This window comes from Anser cygnoides, chromosome 3, assembly GCF_040182565.1.
Source record: "Anser cygnoides isolate HZ-2024a breed goose chromosome 3, Taihu_goose_T2T_genome, whole genome shotgun sequence".
Lineage (NCBI taxonomy): Eukaryota > Metazoa > Chordata > Aves > Anseriformes > Anatidae > Anser > Anser cygnoides.
In genome coordinates, this window is record NC_089875.1 from 88,885,209 (window position 1) to 88,892,797 (window position 7,589).

The window sequence follows — 7,589 nt, forward strand, 5'->3', positions numbered from 1 at the left end:
TTAGTATAGTAAAGCATACAGTGTATATATGTTATATAAAGTATATAGTATATATATTATGTCTTTTGTAGTGTCTGTGAGTCACAATTGCATTCCCATGCAAAATTAAGTACATAGTCAGGACTCAATAATTGACATTAATGATAGAAAAAATATTAAAACAGTAATTCAAATAATCAGTAAATTAAAGCCTGGGAAAGATAGCTAATATTTTAAATGTCAGATTTAAATGAACAATAATAATTAAACTAACAAACAAACAAAAACAGCTTAATCTGAAGAATTTGGAATTAAGAATAAGAATATAGTAGGACTGGCCTGATGTTGGTATTAATAAAGTTCCGGCAAACCAATTACACAGTGTTTGAGATTCAGCTGATATCTGCCTATTATATTCCTTCTTTCAAATTCTTCTGAAAAAAAAAAAAAAAAAAAAGGTTTTTCCTCACATTTTTAAATCTTTACTGAAGAGTAACAAGTTATTTAAAGTGAGACAGCCTTCAGAAAACAAATCCCGTAACTCTGAGAAACTGGACAGTAGATTTCAGTTCTATAACCTTTTTATTCATTTTCCCAGCTTATCTCTTATGTGTGACAGGCATGTCTCTATGTGTTTGAAAATAATTTGTACCCCAAACCACATACTTGCAATCAATTTAGAACATAGTTCAAAACAAGTAGCAATAAAGTTGAATGGTTTATTCTTCTGAGGCAATTGCACGCTGCTAAAATTTTGTTACACTTAGAGATTTAGACATTCGTCTCTGTGTCTCTATCATCTGTTTCATGAACTCAACTTCAGAAAAAGTGCGATAATTTCTAAATCATCTCCTAAAATAATCTGGAATCTTGTAAAGATAGTCCATGTCACACCCCAGAGGGATGTCTTATCACCTCAATCTTCCACAACATCAGAACATAGGAAATGCTAAACAGGAGGTGTATTTGAGTGCTCACTTATGTAGGTGAGGATTTAAAAGTATCACCCCTGAACAGAAAATGCAAAAAAAGGAAAACAAGAACAAAACGTGGACTAAACTTGAAAAATTCCTTCTTCCATAAAACAGAGATATCACTTAAAACTGAGTGTACTCAGTTAGATCACTCTAAGACTGTGAAGATCTGCATTCTGACTGGATCTGTTTCAATGGGAGGGCTGGATTAGGTTACCTCCAGAGACCTCTTATAACTCATGCCATTCTGTGATTATGTTCAAGCATGCACCACAGTTACAGTGCTAAAGAGTTTCAAATACCACGTTAGAGAACAGAAAGAATATTCAAGGACCCTTCCACATAGTAGCCATCACTGCATGTACTGTATGCAAAGGTTTGTAAAACCATGTCTGATACTGCTAATTCATTAAACCTTTAATGCAGTGAGGGGAAAAAAGACTTTTCTTAAGTATTGTGTAAAGTATATAGACAAAGTACAATTTATACTTACAGCTACAGTTATATAAGTACAGCTATATAATATTTTAAGTATATTAATTATACTTATGAATATATAAGAAGATAGTAACATATTCCTAAAGGGCTAAAAACATATAAAACAACATTTTTTTTCATGATAAGTGTTGGGGATCATTGTGGTCTCTGAAAAGACAGATGAAATTTACTGTTAAAATTGTCATCTGAAACGGACCTAAGCATCTCAGCAATGGAGTCTCCAGGTTGCCTGTGTCACTGCATGGTTTGAAGTCTCAGGCCTGAAATGACCCAGAGTTACTTGTCTGGCCTCCAGCTGCTGACCCAGGAGGTCACAGGTCTAGCAGAGGCAGTGGGTCAGATCTGTCAGCGATATACAGATTGCTTGGCTCCCTTTGGGCACCTCAGATGACACAAGACACATATGGGGTAATTCAGTCTAGCCCCTAGTGATCTTTTTTCATCATCAGCTTAATTCTTCTGACTGTAATTACTAGATCCACCAACACTGTCTTAGAAACTGAACTCCTGTGTAGAGCTCTACGTTGAGAAACTTGAATTTGTATTTCTTATTCTCAGTCTGGATCCTTTGCTGAAACATGAGGGTGGATTTGTCTATTTGTTTAGGGGGAAAAAAAAGGAAAAAAAGAAAGAAAAAAAAAAGAGTGAAAGGCTACAAGCATAATTTATGAGAGGTTCAGAAATTTCTCTGGAGAATTACTTTTACTACTCTTACTACTACTACTACTGCTACAACTAATATTACTCAGTGTACTTTTATAGTTCTCCCCAAAATAATTGCCATTTTTTACAGTGATGAGGGAAAGTAGGACAAGTATTTGGTCCCATCTTTTATGTCTGTTTATATTTTTCTTGTCTTTTTATGAAGAAAATACAGAAAAAAATAAAGATATACAAATAATGTGTCCTCTATTTTGAAAATGATAATTTTATACTATAATTTAATTACTATCAATTTAAATATACTATAATTAAATGTATTCTTTTAAACCAGAATCTTGTATATAAGCAGATTCCTCTATTTAGGCAACACAATCTCATATCTGTACCAGGGGCAAATCAGTCACATAAAAATAGGTTTGAAAATGATAGATACAAGTACTTTCTCGAATTTTACTTTCAGCGGGTGCCTCATCAGAAATGATAGGATTTTATAAATCATTTATCTCATTTAGGAGGCACAGTAGATGCAGCATGGGCAGAAAATGGGTTCATAAGAATATTGGACTGTAGATTAACATTTTGAATCAATCAATATTCATGGTGTCTCTTTAAGCATTAAAAAACTTTGCCCTCTTAAATGCTAATAGGATGTAATGTTCTGCACCTGTTATATCACCTTCTAAGTAGGGGTCTCAAGGTAATTATCAGGCATCCATAAATTAAGCCTCAGAAAATCAATGTTACATCAGATTATTCTCTTGGAAGTGAAACAGGAAAAGAATGGTTCCATGTCTTCCTGGACATTATGCAAGAAATGTTGTAGAGCAAAGTTAACAAAACCAAAGACAATATTCCATGAAGTACATCCCACTAAGTTACATGAAAACTCCACAGAAAGTTCAGGATCATTTCTCTCCTTTTTGGGGTATTCTCTAACCTTTATTAAAGGCTCTTTATTAAGGCCTGAGTGAAAGATATGATTAGTTTCAATCATTCCTTCTAACACTCATTACATTGCATACATCAACCATCTTTACCATCCTACCACTCAATTTCCTAATTTCTTCTGGAGTTCCCCTGAAGGTTATGTATAGAATCATATACAAATGTAATAGATATGAGTAATCATAATGTTTTCCAGTGGTCTATATGTCTGCAGGTATATAAATACATCGGGAAAAATTCTGTTCCAATGACTGTACAGTTCCTTTGAAGCTGAACATATTTCTGACTGTGCAGACCTAAACCTTTAAAAACTGTAATCAGGAAAGGGGTACACCATTGTTGTCATTGCTTTAACTCCTCTCAGTAGAAAAGAATTACTGTTAACAAACATATTGGATATTTTCCTTTTCTTTTTACATTCATTCCTGTCTCTTAATAATCAAAGTTGTAAACAAACTGAGCCAGAGCACAAAGGCATTTTCACAACATTTTTGTTGTCTGTGTCTACAACTCTGTGACTCCAGAACTTTTGATAATTTTAGAAGGAGGAGTCTGAAAAAAATGCACAAATTGGAGCAGCACAAGTAAATTCAAACAATCTCTCTGATTCCAAAAGTAAAGCTGCTATTCTAGTCTTATGTAAAGAACTTCCAGCAGCCCTTATCTTCTCTACAAATAAGCGATCACTCATGCTTCAGTAACTGCTGAAAAGATGATAAAGATGATTCCTGAAAATCCATCTTATGAGAGCGACACAAACAGAGAGAATGTTCAAAGACAGGATTTTGGTTTCATTCCCCAGGAGAGAGATTTTCAAATAGATTTTTATAAGGAAAGAGAGATCATATGGAGAAACATTATATCAATGATTTAAAGGCAACAGGGAAGCCTATAAAGAATGAGAAGAGGTCCCCAGAGTCCACTGGCATTTCCAACATAGAGAAAACCTGTCAGGGATATTTTATTTTATTTTATTTTGGGGGGGGTGGGAGGGTAGCCGATGGGAGTTATAGAAATCCTCGAAAGGTTTTAAAGTTAAGCAGGCAATGACAGGCAGTCTATCTTTTTGTTTTAATAATATCAGAGTTCAATGACTTTTTTTTTTTTATAATTCCCACTGAAGACACCTCTCTTGATGAAAACAGAATTAACCAGCTAAAAACTTCTTTGTCAGTGCTTTTATTCAGATCATCAATCTTGTCTTGATATTGCTTTGTCTGGTATCTTGAAAAACTCAAGAAAATTTTATCCTATGTAAGAAAGGAAATGTTTATTATTATGATTCAAACAAGTCATTAAAATAGCGTCAACTTCATTAAAAATAAACAGAAAGCAAAAAACATTTGCAGCAGCTGCTGTTAATTATTATGTTTCAAATACAGTATTTTAATACAGCAATAATGTAGATACATGTTACAATTACTAGAGTAGCAAAAAGCCAAGAATGAGGGCAAAATACGTACAAATTAATCATCCCATCTAAACTCACAGATGTTGCTATGATACCACACACAAGATATCTGTATACATAAATGACTCCTTGTGAATAATAAATGTGAACAAATACTCTATAGACACCTTTTGAAGGTATAGGTAAGAACAGCACCTACACAAATCATCCTTCCAATTTTCAAATGCCCTCACTATTAAAAAAAGCACTTTTTAACATGTTCATCCTCCCAGAGATAGGCAAGATTTATGGAAATGAGTTAGACCGATCAACAAGGCTCCAAATCATCAAAGCCTGGCAAATCCCTGACTCTCCCAGACTGCAGCCTTGGGGATCTGGCTCAAGGGCTTTTCTGAAGGTCACACAGAATATCTGTGGATGAACGGAGAATTCATTCCAAATTTATAAAATCCGAGAACATTATTCTAATTACACTTCCTTCAATTCCTATGCCTTACAAAGACTGCTAAGATAATTTTCCTGTATGAGCAGTACTCTGATTTTTTTACATATAGGTATCTCCTGTCACTCTAAAGCTACACCCTGCTTGGTGGCAAAGTATAGGTGGGTGTTAGGGGGTTGATGGTGCTAGGTTGTTTCAATTAGTTTTAATATTGCATAGGTCAGGATTATCTCAGTTACTTATTCAGTTGACAGTTTTCTTCAGGTTCTTATTCAAATAATACTCAATTTTATTTGGTTTTTGTAAGGGAATATTTGTATAGAGGTGAGGTAATTTTCTGAACACCTGCCTTGCCTGCACCACCCCAGCCTCTCCTTGAGGAGTGTACACTTCTTATCTATGGCATGAGGAATATGTTTAACTGCAGTCTCTGATTCAGTCATTAGATGTCCCTGTGCACTGTGAGGGACTGTACGGTGCATAGTGCCTGGTAAGCAAGGCAGAGTTGAACTACACCGGTTCTGGGAAGTCTGCTTGATGCATTTACACTTGTTACTATCCTATTAAATACTTTTATCCTCTTTAAGGTCTGTTATTTACTATTTGGCAGAATCTAAGTGATTTCATATCCAGAAACATCAATTGGCTAATCCTAGTTAAGTAGCATTGTTCCTTTTACTCACTAGGACAATATGTTGTCAACTGGCCTTTAAGTCAACCCCTTTGGTTTGCCCAGTTTAGATTAATTAGCTTCACCAATGAGAACTAAAGGTCAGACTGAGTTGCTCATGTGCCATGAGCATCTCTGCATCTTCCTTTCCCTCTCTGCTTGCACCTGTGCCTTTTTCCAGCTGTCTGGCATTTGCTCTCTACCCATGCTCCTTGTGCAACATAAAATCTCCTGAATAACAGAGCAGATTCTGTGGGGTTGAAAATTTGTTGATTTTCTCAGAAGTTTACAGTTTTTCATTAGACTGGAATTCCAGACTTAGCAGTTTTATAGTCATGTCCCCTTGTATTTGCCACAAGTTAGTTAAGAAGCACTAAAAAAAGTGAACAATGAATCATAAAACACAAACATGGGTATAAGATACTACACAGTTATTCCCTCGAGACCATAATCAACTTCAACAAGAGCACTGACTGCACAATTAAAGCAAAGCAGAGCAGTTTGTGTTATATTGAAAAGGTAATTGTTTTCTGCCTTATCAAGTAGAGGAATGCATATCCACAGTGTACTCAACAAGTGCTGGAAGTTTCAGCACCAACCATAAATATCAAAGTATCTATCCTGCATTTGTGGACATGAAATAAGCCTTGCAAATAAGCCTTGCATAAACTGAGGAGAGAAAAGGTGATTTTCTGTCCTCTGACTTGGCAAACTGAACTCATGCCTTACAATATGTTCATATTCTCTAATGCTTCAGCAGCTGTCAAGTGAATTTCACAAAGCCCTTTTATATTATGAAGTGTAAAATATATTCAAAAGCATCAGAATTCACTGATATTGAATGTTTTTGTCTCTGTAATGAAGTCTGTACAAATGTAACAAAAGCAACTACTGTAGCAGTGATTCTAATTACCTTCCTAAAGCACTGAAAGAAATGCTGGCATTTTAATGGCAATTTATCCTCTGCAGTTTAACAAAGACGTATGTTCCTATTATTTGCCTTATATTGCTTCAAGTATTATGAACATGTGTAGGACTGTGTAAGTTTCCCCACACTCAAGATGTTTCAGCAAAAATATTTTTAGTGAACCTCTTACTTTTCATTATTTTTTATATTCTCTAGAAAATACCATAAATGACCTATATATTTTTTTAAAGAGTTTCTGACAAAATGCGTCATGATACATTCGCATTTGAACCAATCTTTGTGGCGTCCAGATGCATTTAAATTCTTGTATTAAAAATAAATAAATAAATAATAAGGTCTCTATGAAACTGCAGCCAACTTTTATAATCCAGTCACAATCCAAAACAAACCAAAATCTAAAATTCAAAACAAAGAGCTAGTTTGGCTTAGTGTTTTATTTATATCATGTTTTTGCCACTTATTTATATATCATTCTAAGCTTTCTGTCTCTGTAAATTGTAGCTGACAATCTGAGAAGGAGAAAAATACGTTTATTATATTGAATTAGAAAACTATTAACTGAAGAAAAGCTTGTACACAGGGTTTCAGTCATACAAACACATGCAAATGTGCTACACATTGTTCACAAGCAGAAACAGTAGTTTTGATTAGACTAATCACGTACTTTAATTATACATTAATTTGTAGAACTCAAGCCAAATATGTGATGCAATCAAGTCTTTTATTAAGAGTATACTTGGGACACTTTGTTACAGGACCCTTCAGATTATAGCTCTCCATCTGTTGTGTGTTAAGGGAATTAGAATAAAGCTAATTTAAGAGCTGAAAGGCAATGCACTTTCACTAAAAAAGCACAAATCCAGTCTACTAAGAGGGTTACAAGAAGAAGAATCAGTAATGCAAATATAAGATACTTATCTGATGTTACTGGCTCTGTGCAATTTTCTGGAAGGAGAAGCTGTCTTCCCGTTCAGCAGATGTCCTCCCATCAGTCTGTGCAAGTTTGCAGTAGACCCATCTGCTGCAATCCTTATCTGAATTCTATAGAAGAAAATGATTAAGTCCCATGTGGGACTTTT